Below are 14618 nucleotides of genomic sequence, written 5' to 3' on the forward strand. Positions count from 1 at the left end.
AACCAGAGGAAGCTCAATTAACATTTCAATGGCCTCTGTGCGACGTCGTCATGAGAATAAGCGGCGCTAATGTCGGCTACACTCAATCAAAGACAGGGAGAGAAAAAAAAGAAAAGAAAATCAATGCGCCTCATCCCGGGGATGAAAATGCAGTAGAAGTGTCTGCGATGCAATGAATGACGACAGTGGGGGCGGCGTTTATGGATTTCGGGCCACACGCCCTGTGATGCACCAATTAATTACTTCTTTCGCAAAATGTCAGAAAGACAATGCAAAATACCAATTGCAGTTTGCAGCGCTGATGTTGATGTCTTAACATTGATTGGCCGGGGGAGAAGTGTGAATGACACACAGTGGAGCGCGGACCTCCATCAGGGGCAAAAAAAAAACGTCCTTGTCAAGTTCCTCTCAAGCGCTGGAGGTTGTGGTGATGTGCATTGGGAAGTGGTTGACAGTTCCCATCCATCCATCCATCCATCCATGTCCTTATTAGGGTCCTATGGGTGATCTGGAGTCTATCCAAGCTGACTTTGGACAAGAGGCGGGATACACCTGAACGTTGCGCCAGTCAATCCCAGGGCACATATAAACAAACAAGCATCACTAGAATACTTCTATTGAAGCATGTTTTGGGAACGAGGGAGGAAGCCGGAGTCCCGAGAGAACACAGGCAAAGATAAAATGCGTGCAAACTCCACACAAAGGCCTGAGCCAAGAAAGATGGGTGAGGATAAATGACCAAGCTTTTCACCCAGAATATGGGAGGAGCCAGATGAAAAAGCTCGATGATTTCATTATTTTCGGAAACACCAGTTTCACCCGTCAAAAATGAAGTTAGTTGGACATGTCTATCATAGCAAGATGCACTAAATTAAAACTAATTTAACAGGAAGTTGGCCATTTTGTTTTGAAGCGGCCATTTTGGATGAATTCCGGGCTCGAACTTTGACAAACTCCGACGAGGGAATTCGTCCAATCGATAGCAGGTTGACAGATGGGCAATGCTAAATGGCTCAAGATCAAATGTGGACGGAGAAATTCTATGGTAATTTCAAGGATCATCGTAAAGTTTGACACTAATTCAACTGTTCAACAGAACATTTGTCAGCCACGTCTATCACAATAGGCTGCATGATTTTTTTTTTTTTAAAAGCTCTTACCCAAAATTGATTTGAAGCGGTCATTTTGGGTCAACTCCACAGCTTGCACTTTGACAAACTCCCTCTAGGGAATTCTGTTAAACGAGCCGGCATTGGAAACAGGTGTGGAACGCCGCTAAATTGCGACGCTTCTTTACGTATAATATCTAACGGCGGGGATTAGCACGGCGCCAAAATGTGATGATTATTTCGCGGCTTCGCCATGAAAGAGTGAGTCCAAAGGCCACGCTTATTGAACGCTGCTGCGCGATGATTAGACAACTGTATGTCTCGCCGCACATCTGTCACATCACGACGCGCTGCAGCCAACTCCAGCTGAGCGCCATCCATCTTGCGAGCAGCCTAATGATCACGCTTTATTGCTCTTTTCGCAATAAGAGCGCATCGCAGCGCTCTCCGCTAACACTTCTGTCTCCCCTGCTGGAGGTATAAACAAAGCACAAAACAAGTTAGATGCAACTTTTTTTTTTTTTCCCCACCAATCCAATTTATCTCCCGTCACCGCACGCCATCCTCTTTCCATGCGCTCCATCATGCCCGGAAAGCAGGTGAGCGAGAGGAGGAGACGGAAAAAAAGTGACAGCCTTCATCGTTTGTCGCCGCTACAGCTGCTAATCTGCATGCCGTTAATAATGGATTGAAGCCTGCAACCATACATCTGCGGTGGACTCTCTCCGCTTCAATTTCGCCGGCGCATTCGTTCCATCTTTGCGCCTCTCGCCCACTGCGGCGCTATCAAAGAGCACTTTTTTTTTCCATTTGGTTCGCTCGTTCTTTTCCTCTTGATGAATCGACACGAGCGTCCTAATCCGTTTCTCTTCGCTCGCCGTCGCATCGCAGTACTCCTCACCCTCGCGTTGAACAAGCGCAATCTTGAGATGCCGCATTCAATGGGAGCTAATTTGATGGCCGTGAAGGTTAAAGCCAAGTTGATTTGGGAATTGACAGAAAATCAGACTGTAAAACTGTCGTACGTGATCACGGTTCTCAACCGCGGTCCTTGAGTACCCTTCTCCAGCCTGTTTTCCATGTCTCCCACAGTCAACACAGGTGTTTCAAACGATCAGCTAATTAATTAGCAAGCTCTGCATGAAACCTGATAACGATCCTCAGCTGTGTTGGCTAAGGGAGACATGGGAAAAACAGGCTGGATAGGGGTACTCGAGGACCGGGGGTTGAGAACCAGTGGTTTATGACATCACGGTAGACAAATGTATTTTTTTTTTTGTTAGACATGCCCAACCAATTTTGTATAGACAGGTCAAACAGGTGTCGGGAGGGGGCGGCGTTGTGGGATGGGTGGGGGGCGATTGGTCCTTGGGACATTTTTGTCTAGGAATCCTAGAAATTATCTTCAAAAGTTGACACTGTTTTTTCTCAATTTAGCATCAACCACTTGTCAAAGTTATAAGCTTCCAAATGGGGATTGTTAGGTTGAATTTCCGAGTTAGTTGTATTCCTATTCCCTAGTTAGGGTTCGTCAAAGTACAAGCCGCGAAATTCACCCAAAAATGGCTGACTTCCTGTTCAATTTCAGGCATGGGTTTTTGAGACTTCTTCGTACGTTCTGTCCTGAGAGACGTCCACCCGATTTGTGTCTGTGGGTCAAACTGCCGCTAATTTTTGGAAACTTAAATGAGAAGCCAAGAAATTATCCTCAAACTTTGACACCGTGCTCCTCCCACGTTAGATGGAGTAAAATATTTTATTTCTTTACTATTTAGCACCACCCATCCATTTAGGATACCTGCTCAAAATTGAGGCTCATTTGGGAAAATTCCCTTGTAGGAAACTGTGGTAAAAAAAAAAAAAAAAATGCTGATTCAAACCAAAATAGCAGAATTCCTGTTCAATTTTGTATTAATCGGTGAAACTAGTGTCAGGGTTTTTTTCTAACTGCCAGAGAAAATATTTTCCTGCATTAGGCGAAACAAACTGGCAGCAGGCCAAGCACATTACAAATCAGAGCGTAGCCAACCGTGTTTGTTTTGTAAAAAAAATAAAAAATCCGGCTCTCATAAATTCTCCAGTTGATGGACACTTTGAGACCACCGGACATGTGCGTAATAGGAAGAAAGGGAGTCCTGATGGGGTTGGAGGGGGCTGCCTGGGGGCTCCCCTTCCACAATTCATGTTCCCTCTCGCTACACAAAAAAAAAAATAAAAAAAAATAAATCAATCTCATCTTGCCGCGTAAGATGCTTTTAGCCCGAACGGCCATGTTGCAGACTTCTACATACGTAATATGTAAATCTCAGGGCAGGCATCCGCAGCCACGTAAACACATTTAGAGGTCTCTAAGCAGCAGCAGCAGCGGCGCGTGTGTGTGTGTTTTTTCACATGCATGTGTGTGTGTTGACTTGGCTGTTGTCAGAAGGCAATCACGGGGCTGGGCCGTTAGTCAAGGTGGCCTGACAGCCCCCCGGACTCTTGGGGGTGCGGCACGGGTCATTAAGGCAGAGCAGCAAACTTGGCATGACCACAAGCACACACGCTGAAGTAACAGCTCCCTTTTGCCACTAGGTCGGTTTCGCTATCTTACACAAGGTAAGAGGGAAGAGGAGGGAGCATGTTTTCCTAACGGAAATAATGTATTGAATAACTTATTAGCCTCCAAGGGCGTACGAGACTGTTAAGATGCAAAGAACCAATGAAAAACATGTTTTATAATGCCATGTTTTGAAGTACATCCATTAACTGCCTGGACTGTCCTTCAAGCACTGCGCACTTCCTCCCCCATTCGTTTTATTTTCAATGGAAGTGAGGAGGTCTTCGCGTTATAGATAAGCCGCCTTTGTGTTAACAAACCGAGTATCGACATCCTAGCATGATTAAAGGGGAACTTTGCAAGAGCACATTGTATGTGCCAGCACATATAATTGCTGTTGTGGAATAGAAATGGAATAACTCATCATCGGCATTGTACTTTCTCTCCCATTTTGTTTAGAATGCGAGGGAAGACTTCACGAGACAAAAGCATATCGCCTTTACTTTGTTTTACCAAACCAAATATCAACAACAGATGATTACTGTAATGTTTTGAGCTCAGGGTTGAGAATAATAACAAATGATAATTTGTGTATAACTTTGTCGGATTGATTGATGTCCAATGATATTCTCCACTGTCTGCCAGAACTGTCCTTCAAGCGCAGTGAACTTCAAGTCAGGATTTGATTGCCTTTCATTTGTTTTGACAAACAAGTGATTTAAATAGGTTTAACAATGCTGTTTTTAAAGAGGAAGTCAACTCCCCAGTTTTTTGTTGTTGACAATAATATGTTCTATGCAGCCCCACTGGTCTAAATATGGTATTCTGGTTAATATTGCATTAGTGGAATATGAGTTAAGCAGCAAAATCCAGCCGTTTTTAACCATCTCAGGGGGCGGCCATTTTGCCAGGCAACCACCAATCACAGCTCACCTGTTTTCTGAAGCGACGCTGTGATTGGTTGTTACCTGAGACCTGAGCAACTGTGATGTCATCTTCAGTCGACAGCAAGTGGCAAAATGGCCGCCCCCTTGAGATGGTTAAAAATGGCTACATTTTGCTTCATAACTCATATTCCACAAATGTAATATGAATCAGAATGTCATGTTTATACTAGTAATAAATTACTGCCAAGAAATGTTTAAGGTTGACTTCCACTTTAACGAGTATCTCCGTTGACCGTTAGAACTCCTTCACACTTTTGATTGCTCTAATTCGTTTGAACAAAACAAGGACTTGCTACCTAATAATTCCAATTTTGCGTAAGAAAAAAAAGGAACATTTTTGTCCAAACAAGTTTGACTGATGCAGATTGGTCAAAATCGGATAGCCTGTATCTCACTGAGGGGTGAACGTTTGTTTCTCATCGGGGTTCGTTCAAGGACACAAACTTTCAAATGTTCGTCAGGCATTCGGCAAAAGTTTTTAAGGGTTTTTCTTGTCGCAACAAGGACAACTGCCATTAAAACTGTTGGCGAACATCTTTGCGACCTTGAACAAACCCTGACGAAAAATCTATATTTGCAACACTTGCAAATACTTCAATGAACTATTAAACTATGAAAGTGGTCTGACAAGATTGTCAATATTTGGTCTATTAAAACAAAGTAATGGCAAAGTAATTGTCTCTCTCTCACCTGCAGCAGTTCCTCGTTGTAGGACACTCATTAAAACATTGGCGGTTGTTTCCAAATGATGTGACTTTAATATATTTATCGGTGGAATGGGTCAAGTAAAGTTCATGTGAAAGTGGCTTCTACCTCCCACCTGGAGGGCAAAGTTGTTTCTGTTAAGGGCGACAAGGGCAAAGGGGAGGGAGAAAAGCTAAATGGCTTTTAATTAATTTTTAATCAGGAGATAATTTGTCCTCCTTCTCACCAGTTAGTGCTCAGAGATTGACCGAGCCCCACTTAGGAGGCGCCCCGGCAACGAGAGATTGGATGTCGAAACCCCGCCGGGGGAGCCGGCGGCTGGCGTATTGTGAAAATTTAATGGATCGGTTGATTGTCAAAGAAGCTGCCGAGATCCTCAGAAGATGAAAGGGGCTGGAAAAACGGCGACACTTGTGGCCCGGGAGAAGCTAATCCTCGCCGACAAGAACATTTCAAGGGGATCCCGAGAGCCGATCAACACATTACCTGTGAGTTAATAGGAGCGTTGACACGGGTTCAAAGTGTAGCTATCGCGGCTGATACACGGGAGGACAATTAGTGCTGCTACGTTCGGGAGAAAATGTACCAGCGACGTGTGCACCAGTCAACACCTTCGTCCCGCATCACGGAATGACCTGACCTTTAAGCAAAGCCCAGCATCCAAGGCAACGTTATTACGGTATCGACTTGGTGCAAAATAGACATTTCATCCTGAATGTCATACTGTTGATGTCATCGTTTCCTGGGAAACGTCTTTATGAAACTGTAGATCCATGTCATCGCCCAAGCACGTCACAACCTCCCTCCTAACCGCCCTCGCTTTCACCCTGATGGTATTTTTTTTTTTAAACACACACCTGTGGTAATAACCATTTTTTGGGACAATCCGTCATCTGCTACAAAAAATTACATTGCAGCTTTTCGGCACTGGATTGATTAAAATAAAATAATAGTTTTTTTTTATCTTGACAGTCTTTCATTGTTTTCAAAATAGAAAGAAAGCACATGCTCAAAGACTAAACAACACCTGCCACCTGATCACTGAATGCCTAAACCCACCGACACAAACAACTTTCAACTTACACCTTGTGGGTTCAGCCCCTCCCAACATCAGACTGGAAGTTGCAAGACAAAGACCTCAACACAATCTACACATCCCCTAACAACATCCTGGGAAGAAACCAGACTTGAATTCTGGTTGGAAAAGCTTCGAAAGGAACCTTCGCCAGTTAATATGCAGATCCCACTTACTGAGGAACACCATGGACCCAAAGGAAAACCCTGAACCGCCTGAGAAGAACAGGACGATCCAGGGTTGCTATAAACAAACGAGGCTACAAGATCGGACCAACCATCCGCAGACCACATCACGGAACACCGTCTGACCTGCCCCCCTTACTATTCAACCCGTGTTGCCAGAAAGCAGGCCAGTTTGAAGAAGATCTATCCAAAACCACGTCAATGGAAGTACATACATTACAGTAATGTACAGTTCTGGCTGCCCACGTTAGATTCATTACCCAAGGCTACTGGTAATTGCTTTGCTAAAATAAAGTAGCACACAATTGATTTTAGGCCTTCAGTCATTGTCTTTCGCTTGCTTTTAATACAAAGTGAATGGGCTTACTTTTTTCAAGGACAAGTCGAGCTACCCACATTCCATTCATTACCCGAGGTTGAAGTACGGGCGACTGACTTCAGTCCTTCCTGCTACAGTCTTCCCTAGTCAAGTGAAGGGAGGTCCAAGTTTTAAAGGTTGGTTTAGGACGCCAAGGTGACACTCGTTGTACAAGGTTGCCAGTGCTCAGTATATTAAAATAAAAATAATGGCAATCAGTCATTGCTGGCACTTTCTTAAAACAGTAGCGGCGGTCATCATAAATCTTCATCTTAGATCGCTTTCACAACAAAGTCAAGGGGAAGTACAATTTCTTAAGACAAGTCTGGCGTCCCCCTGCCTCTATGGCCGCCCCTTTACAGGTATCTTTTTTTTTTTTTTTTAATCACTCTCCAAGGCGGGATATGGCAACAGGGGCAGGAATGTCACGGCAGGTTTATCGGGCACAGAGCGCTTTTTCTGTTGAGTAACAGGCTCTGGTGTGTTTGTGACACAGTGTGCGACGAGGGGCAACGCGGCAACCTCCGCTCATGAATAAGAAATCGGGCGAGCTCGGGGGACGGAGCGGTGGCGGCGATAGGCTGCCCATTTGCACGCTTGGTCAGAGTGACGGAGGGTGACGGGAGGCGCAGAAACACCACGGGGGGTTGGGGGTTGGGGGGGATACACAGGATACACATCTGTGCACTTTGAGGATGATGCGAAGTCCTCCATAGCACCGTTGCTAATTACATGAGTGAGTTCAATGGAAATCTCCATGGTGGCACAGCCGACGGGAATAAATCAGAAATAAACACGCTTCTGTTAATGCTGGCAAACGCGAACGTCGCTAATGACTCGTATTGTATGTGCACACAACTGCTAACTAATATTGATCCACAGCCTTCGCGTTCTTTCTCCCAACAAAAGCAAAGCAGTTTAAAGCCTTGCCGCACTGGAACATTCCTGACTGGGGATTATTTGTAATCGTCTCTTTATTTTTGATGTGAATGCTGGCGAGACCAGCATTCCCATCAGTAATGTGATGCACATTGTGTACGTATGTGACCAATTGTGCTGAAGATTCTTTTGTCTACTGATTATTTCTAGTTGCTTTGTTTCTTTCTTTCATGCGAGGTGGTGGTTACAGTGAATAACTAGCAAAGGTAGCCCAAAGTGCTAATCATAAGACACATGTTGACCTTTTGTTGACTGTGGATTGCATGCGCATGCTAGCTAGCTTGTGTAACCAAATGGTGCTTTGTAGTTTATTCTCCGTCATTTACATGATGGGAGTACGCATAAAACAAAACCTTGGGTTAAAATGTGACCATACAGCATTCTGCACAGGCTAAATTGATACCGGGATGGGTTAGGATGGAAACAACACAAATGTCTCGACTGTTATTGCGCTTAACTCTCCATTCGAGAGCTAACAGCTACCTAAGCACTTATTAATCTGCTGTTTCAGTTCTCTACATTTTGTGTTCTTCATCCTTTCCTGGTACTCCTTGTCCTTTCAAGATAATCTGACTTGAAGTATCTTATTTGCCGCCATTGGAGGTAATGATTAGTTACAACGCACTAGCTAGGCAGTCACAGCTTGAGTCTGGTGTGGACTCTTGAGAACATTAGCATTGCTCCGGAAGCGCTGGAAGCAATTTTTCGCACAGAGGAGGATACGATAATGTCGTCAAAAAAATTTTTTTTTCTATTGGTCGATAGGGTCCAAATCTTGACCGTTGGCCAAATGTATGCCGCCTGCTGTAATATTAGACGTAGTCAGAAGTCTGAGCATACAGGTGTGCAGTGTTGAGCTTGTTTTGTAGTACGTGTCAATGACCCGTGAGTAGTACCGTACAGTACCGGTACATACCGCACGCTAAAACTGTGTGAAAGAAATATTATATATCAAGGCGTGGACTATGACTGAGGAGTATTTTGTAGTTGTTCTGTATTTTATTAGCTGTGAAAGGTGGTTGTTATTACGAATAACTGGCAGTAGAGAAGGCACAGAGGAAGCTAATGAGTGCAACACAAACACTTGCCACCTCCTCCCCTCGTTGGCCTCCCTCAAAAGTAAACAGTTCTAACTGGTTGACACAGGCCTATAACCCCCCCCCCCACACCCAACGCCCATGGGTCTCCTCAAGCTCTTAATGCACCTTTCACTTGAGAAATGTGTATGTTCTGGATAGCACATGGCGCCTGTTAACCACTGACCCCGTGGCTCTGTGCAGAGAGTCCAGGCTAACCACGTGCAGCCCAGCAAATTAGGCCGTAAACAAGTCAGACGACCGCGGCCACCCGGCGGTGAAACAGACCCAACAGATCCAACCCGGGTCATCTAATTTGAAGACGCCAGGAGACGCAACTGGAATCCCCTCCCCCCCGGTGCCACCCAAGCAACTGCGGCTCTTATTTAATGAAGACCCCGAGTGGAAGGGGAAGAGCAGGATTGATTGGGTTTGCGCGACACAACCCTGCGAGCCAAACAATCTAAGCAGTGGCGCAATCTCAACAGCGCACAACCTTTCAAGGCACATTTATTTCAATAAAAAAAAAAAAAACAAGAGGCACGGCGACAACTTGTCCTCAACCTCTCGACTTGTTCCACAATGCGGGGAAGACTAATGGCAGAGCTTTCCCATTAGCGGGCATGAGGCGTATACTATGAAAGAGACACCCGATTTAATGAACTCACTCCAAATGGCTCCTGAGGAACACGAGTTGTGTTGATATCAGCGAACTTTTTAATTAGAGATGAAGGGGGGACGATGCGCAGACGGCCCTGGCAGGTCAGCGGCGGCTCCAGAGCGAGGGAAGATATCAAGAATCAATTTGGTGAAAGCGGAAGGATGTGGTGGCCCAGAATAATAAACATACCTGTTGACGGTAGATTTATCTTCTGCGTCGTGGCTCCCCCAACAGTTTAACGGTGCCGTTTGTTTTAAGCAACAGCGGTAATGTGAATTTCTTAACAGCAAGGGCTAAGTCATAAAAAAAAAGAATTCCTATTGAATGATTGGGAAAAAAAAACACAGATGACTAAAAAATGGTTCAGTAGCACCTCCGTGAATTTTTTTTTACATTTCACCAAGATCCATGAAAATTTGAAGGCATATGTAACAGCCCAAGACCTACATAAACTTTTCTGCAACGAACCTAACAAATCCTAACTTAACCCTAACAGGAAGTCCGCCATTTTGAATTTTCTTTCAAATTTGGCCCCATTTTTGGCCTTTTATAAAGGTCCCGTTAAAGAACTCCTCCTACAGATTTTGTCCGACTGTCTTGAAATGTTACCGTGGCGACGCGCTGTTTGCTAACATGTCTTAGCATTCATGTTTGAGGTTTGTTGTGGCATTTACCCAAAAAATTAAAATACAGTACGTCTAATTTCAACGTACCAGTATCCTTCACAGCTGCTCACATTTGGTCTTTAATCTGAAGGGAATAATAATTTATTCCGTCAACCGATTATCCAAATAATCGACAATACCGGATGTAGCAAAGCAGCCCCAGCAAGAAAGATTAGGATTGAAATGGCAACCATTTCCCTTAAATCTCAATGGAATAAGCATTAATTCAATGATTTTTATCCATTCAGTAATTAATTACCAAAATAATCGACAGCACTGAGGCTAGCGTATTTACAAGTGGACTTTGGATTGAAGGTGTAACTACAGTCTTGCTTGGCAGGTAGCTGGGCCAAGGCGACCGCTCGCAATTGATGACCTTTTGATGCTTGGCTGTGCGTGCCTCGCCAAAACTGAAGTCAGGAGAATTGGAGGAATTTATCATCAGATGTGTTCATTCCAGCGGAAAGACCCAAGGCGGGGAAACATACCGACAACAGGTCGGGAGAACTCGGGCTTGTCTCGGGTCCGATCAAGGGAGAACAAAAAGGTAAACAAGTGCAGAGATGGGAAGGCAATGGGAAAAAGAAGAAAAGAAGGACAGACTCGAGGGAGGATTAAGAGCTGAATGCAGTTCGGGGGGAAAGTAAGGAAAAACTCATTTACAGCAGTCGATCGGAGACGGCTTGAACGTTTCTGAATAAATGTGAGAATTTCAAACTATTCGCCTTACAGCAGCAGCACTTGCGCTGAGTCCTCTGAGAAAAAAACATCTCCAGTCAAAACTTCCTCTCGTCAAACTTGTACAGCTGCAGGAATTCCAACTCGCTTTATTAGCTCCAATTTTGCATTTTCTTCACCGGCAGAGCTTGGCAGCGTGTTGCTTATGAGTGGAACATACTGATGCTCTTCTGTTAACATCCATCCTCGCTGCTTATCCTCAGGGTCAAATTTTCTGCGCAGCCTTCGCTAACGTTACGGCTCACTTAGCTGCGTGAACCACTACACTAACATGGCCTAATGTGTCACAGCTTACGCGCGCCAGCTGATATTGAGGGACATCCCCGGCCTGGACTGTACTGTCTAAATTTAATGTAATCTATGTGAACCACTACACTGCCAATGATCTATGGCAGCTATGTGAACCAATACACTATGAATGATTAATACAGTAAATCTCTTAGCCAGCTTTGCAAACGACTATACTAATAGACCCATAGTGCCACAGTGGATCTGCAACAATCAATCCAACTAAAAATGAGCGATGAGAACAACTACATTACTATGATTCAAAGCGTATAGAGAAAGGCACCTGCGTTGTATATGAACCACAACATTTCCAATGATCCATAGTGTATATGTTAGATACGTTAACCACTACACTACTAATAACCCATAGTGCCACTGGTCAGTAATGGAACCAAGAATCAGCTAGGTGGACCGCTATACTATCAGTGACCCGTAGTGTCATACCAAATATTTAGAGACATCTCTGCACAGGTCACCAGTCAATCGAACAAAAAGTGAACCACTACATCATGAATGATTAAGAGCGTATACAGTATATATTAGTCAGCTATGTAAACTACTATACTACCCAAGGTGCCACGGCAGCTATGTAGAGTGAGACACAAATGTAAGCTATGTAAATAACTAGACAACAATGATCCAGTCAGCTATGTGATTCACTACGCTATCAATGACCATTATCATACATCAGATGATATGTAGTGATATCCTAGGACTGATTGACAGTCAATAGAACTGAAATTGTGAACTATATGCAGTACGTAAGTCAGCTATGTGGACCACTATACGTACTACCAATGACCCACAGTGCCATAGAGAATATATAGAGATGCCCTTTGACTGGCCAGCAGTCAATAACAAAAGTGAGCTATGTGAGCTACTGCATTACTAATGAGAATAATAATAGTCAGTTATCTGATCCACTATACTACCACTGACCTAAATTGTAGAGACATCCCTGGCATGGTTAGCAGTCAAACAAACGAAAATTGAGCCATGTGAACCACTACAATACCAGTAATGCTTAGTGTATTAAAAAAAAAAAAAAATCATGTATGTGAACCACTATACCACCAATGACTCATAGTGCCACAGGGGTTCTGCAACCGGACTGGTTGGCATTAAAATGAACTACAGTAAAAAATAAGCTATCTCAACCACTACACTACCAGTGATTCATAGCGTCGCAGCTCACACTTGCCAGCAGATATGGACAGACATGCCATACCATGAAAAGTCGATGTGCACCACTACACCATTGTCTGTATAATGCATGCTTCTGCTCAGCCTCCACAAACGTCACAGCTCTCACACTTGCCAGCAGATGTGTTTGCAAATGTGTAAATCCACTGAGATCATACAGCGAGTAGGGGGCAAAAAAACACCCTCTAAAGCTCCATGCCAGGCGACGCCGCTTGTCATGTGTCAGTCATAGAAGCGCACGGGAGCAAAAAAGAAGTAGGCGAGAAAAGGAGGGGAAGGAGAAGCAACCTCCAATAAAGACGCTTAGATGTTTGCCGCGGGAACATTCTCCTCCGGATAGCGAGCGAAGGCGACGAGAGAGAACCACAAGCGAGAATCCCAATGAGGAGCCGCGTTATTGTCGCAATGAAGTGTTGCGAGAGAGTGCGAAAATGGCCTCGGGCTTGTTCGCAGATGCTACAGCTGAGCTAGCGGAGCCTGTCCCCTTTAGGCGAAGCACACGCTACCATAATGGGCACCCATAGTCAGATAAAAGGCTTGGAAATTTCACACGCTTGCTATTACCATGTCGATTTCTAATGCGCAAAAAGTGCTTTCAGTTGAGTGTCTGTGATTTATTTTAGCAATATTGAACAAAGTAATATTGATAACCTTATCCAACCAACCCGCTTAACCTTAATTAGGGTGTGTGTGTTTTTAGAACCAGACATGCCATTTAATTCCTAATGTGCAAAAAAAAGTATTTTTAATTGATGCATTAGTGATTTTTTTTCAACACCATTTGAAAGAAATTTTGTAGTCTATGTGAGAATTACTAGGTTTCTTCTGTTCAATTTTCAATGTGTTTCTGCTTCATTTCTAATTTTAAAAAAAATTCCCAAGTACTTTTGAGTAAACTTTGTGCTCCTGTCATGTGACTTTATTTTTAACAGTAAACTTGTGTGCCTGAAATAAATTGTAACTTTTGCTCTTTCACTTATAATGTGACAAAAGTGTTACTGTGATTTTAAGTAATTCACTGGGGTATTTCATGGGTGAAAACACGTTTTGGTTGCTGCTGTTTTATTTCTAATGTGCAAAAAATGCTTTTGGTAAATGAATATTGCACTATATCAATATTGCTGTAATTATCACCCTACATTTTCTCAGTAATTTGAGTAAAATTTACTTCAAAAATACATTTTGCTTGCTGTTGTTTAATTTCTAATGTGCAAGAAGTGCTTTTGGCGTGTCTCTGATTTATTTTAGATTACTGCGATCACTACCCAAAATGCAATTCTAAGTAAATTTGCTTTTGTTGAATTTCTAATATCCAAATAAGTGCTTTTGGTTTATTTCATTTAAGAATAAGCAAATGTTTAAAAGTTTTTTGTTTTTTTTCATCTGCTGCTGTTTAATTTTCTAATTTGCAAGAAGTGTTTTATGTGCGCAAGTCTGTTTGACGACAAATATTTTCTCCTTCAAAAACATGATAACTGATTTTGATCACTGGATCACTTGGAAATTTCCATTCGGTTTCATCTCTCGCCAGGTTTCTCGCTGAGGATCCGACGGACTCCAAGGACGCACTTGGACAGCCCGGATCACTGCTGTCAAGACGGCTGGTACTGGGTATGCAAATGCAATACACGCTAGGACAGGCGGTGGCGGTAAACATGGCGATTTCTAAGGCGACGCCAGAAAAGAGCCACTTGTCTTCGAGCACCCTTGACCAACATGCCAGGCCACAAAGAAGAACCGCCATCAAGGCCCCATTTGCATGACGTTGGCAGCGGGCGCTTTCATCATGCCAGCGTGGCGTCACTGGAGCGCTCGCGAGAATCGCCCCCCCCCCGCCAATCTGCCATCCTGACGTCTACTCAAGCCACCCCCCCCCCCCCTCGAGGCCTCGCATACTTCCTCTAACTTTTTTTTTTTGCAAATGTCAATGCCAGAAAAATAGAGCTTGTTGCCATGGAAACACCCTTGTATAGGATGGGATTGAGAGAGAGCAATGGTGGGGGCGATGAGGGGGGGGGGGGGGGGCGCTGGGAAGAAAAAAAAATCACTGCCGCATTGCTTGACTTGGATAAGTGTGAGCGAGAGTGGAAGTGTGTTTCTTCTGATAGAGACCTTATGAATGAACGCGTG

At 43.9% G+C, this 14618-nt stretch overlaps 1 protein-coding gene and 1 long non-coding RNA gene across 3 annotated transcripts in view; one reads left to right on the top strand and one right to left on the bottom strand.

The window, feature by feature from the left end:
• The window catches only part of LOC147172778 (uncharacterized), an 80227-nt gene that overhangs the window by 59484 nt on the left and 6125 nt on the right, over nucleotides 1–14618 (top strand). For both annotated transcript variants that reach the window (XR_015095389.1, XR_015095390.1), the window contains exon 4: nucleotides 14020–14099. This is a non-coding gene — a long non-coding RNA (uncharacterized LOC147172778). The remainder of the gene's footprint in view (nucleotides 1–14019; nucleotides 14100–14618) is intronic.
• iglon5 (IgLON family member 5) overlaps nucleotides 1–14618 on the bottom strand; it is a 139008-nt gene that overhangs the window by 47360 nt on the left and 77030 nt on the right. The gene's annotated exons all lie outside the window — the stretch shown is intronic.

The sequence above is a fragment of the Leptonotus elevatus genome, chromosome 6 (genome assembly GCF_054856555.1).
Source record: "Leptonotus elevatus isolate MCC_2025b chromosome 6, RoL_Lele_1.0, whole genome shotgun sequence".
Taxonomy (NCBI): Eukaryota; Metazoa; Chordata; class Actinopteri; order Syngnathiformes; family Syngnathidae; genus Leptonotus; species Leptonotus elevatus.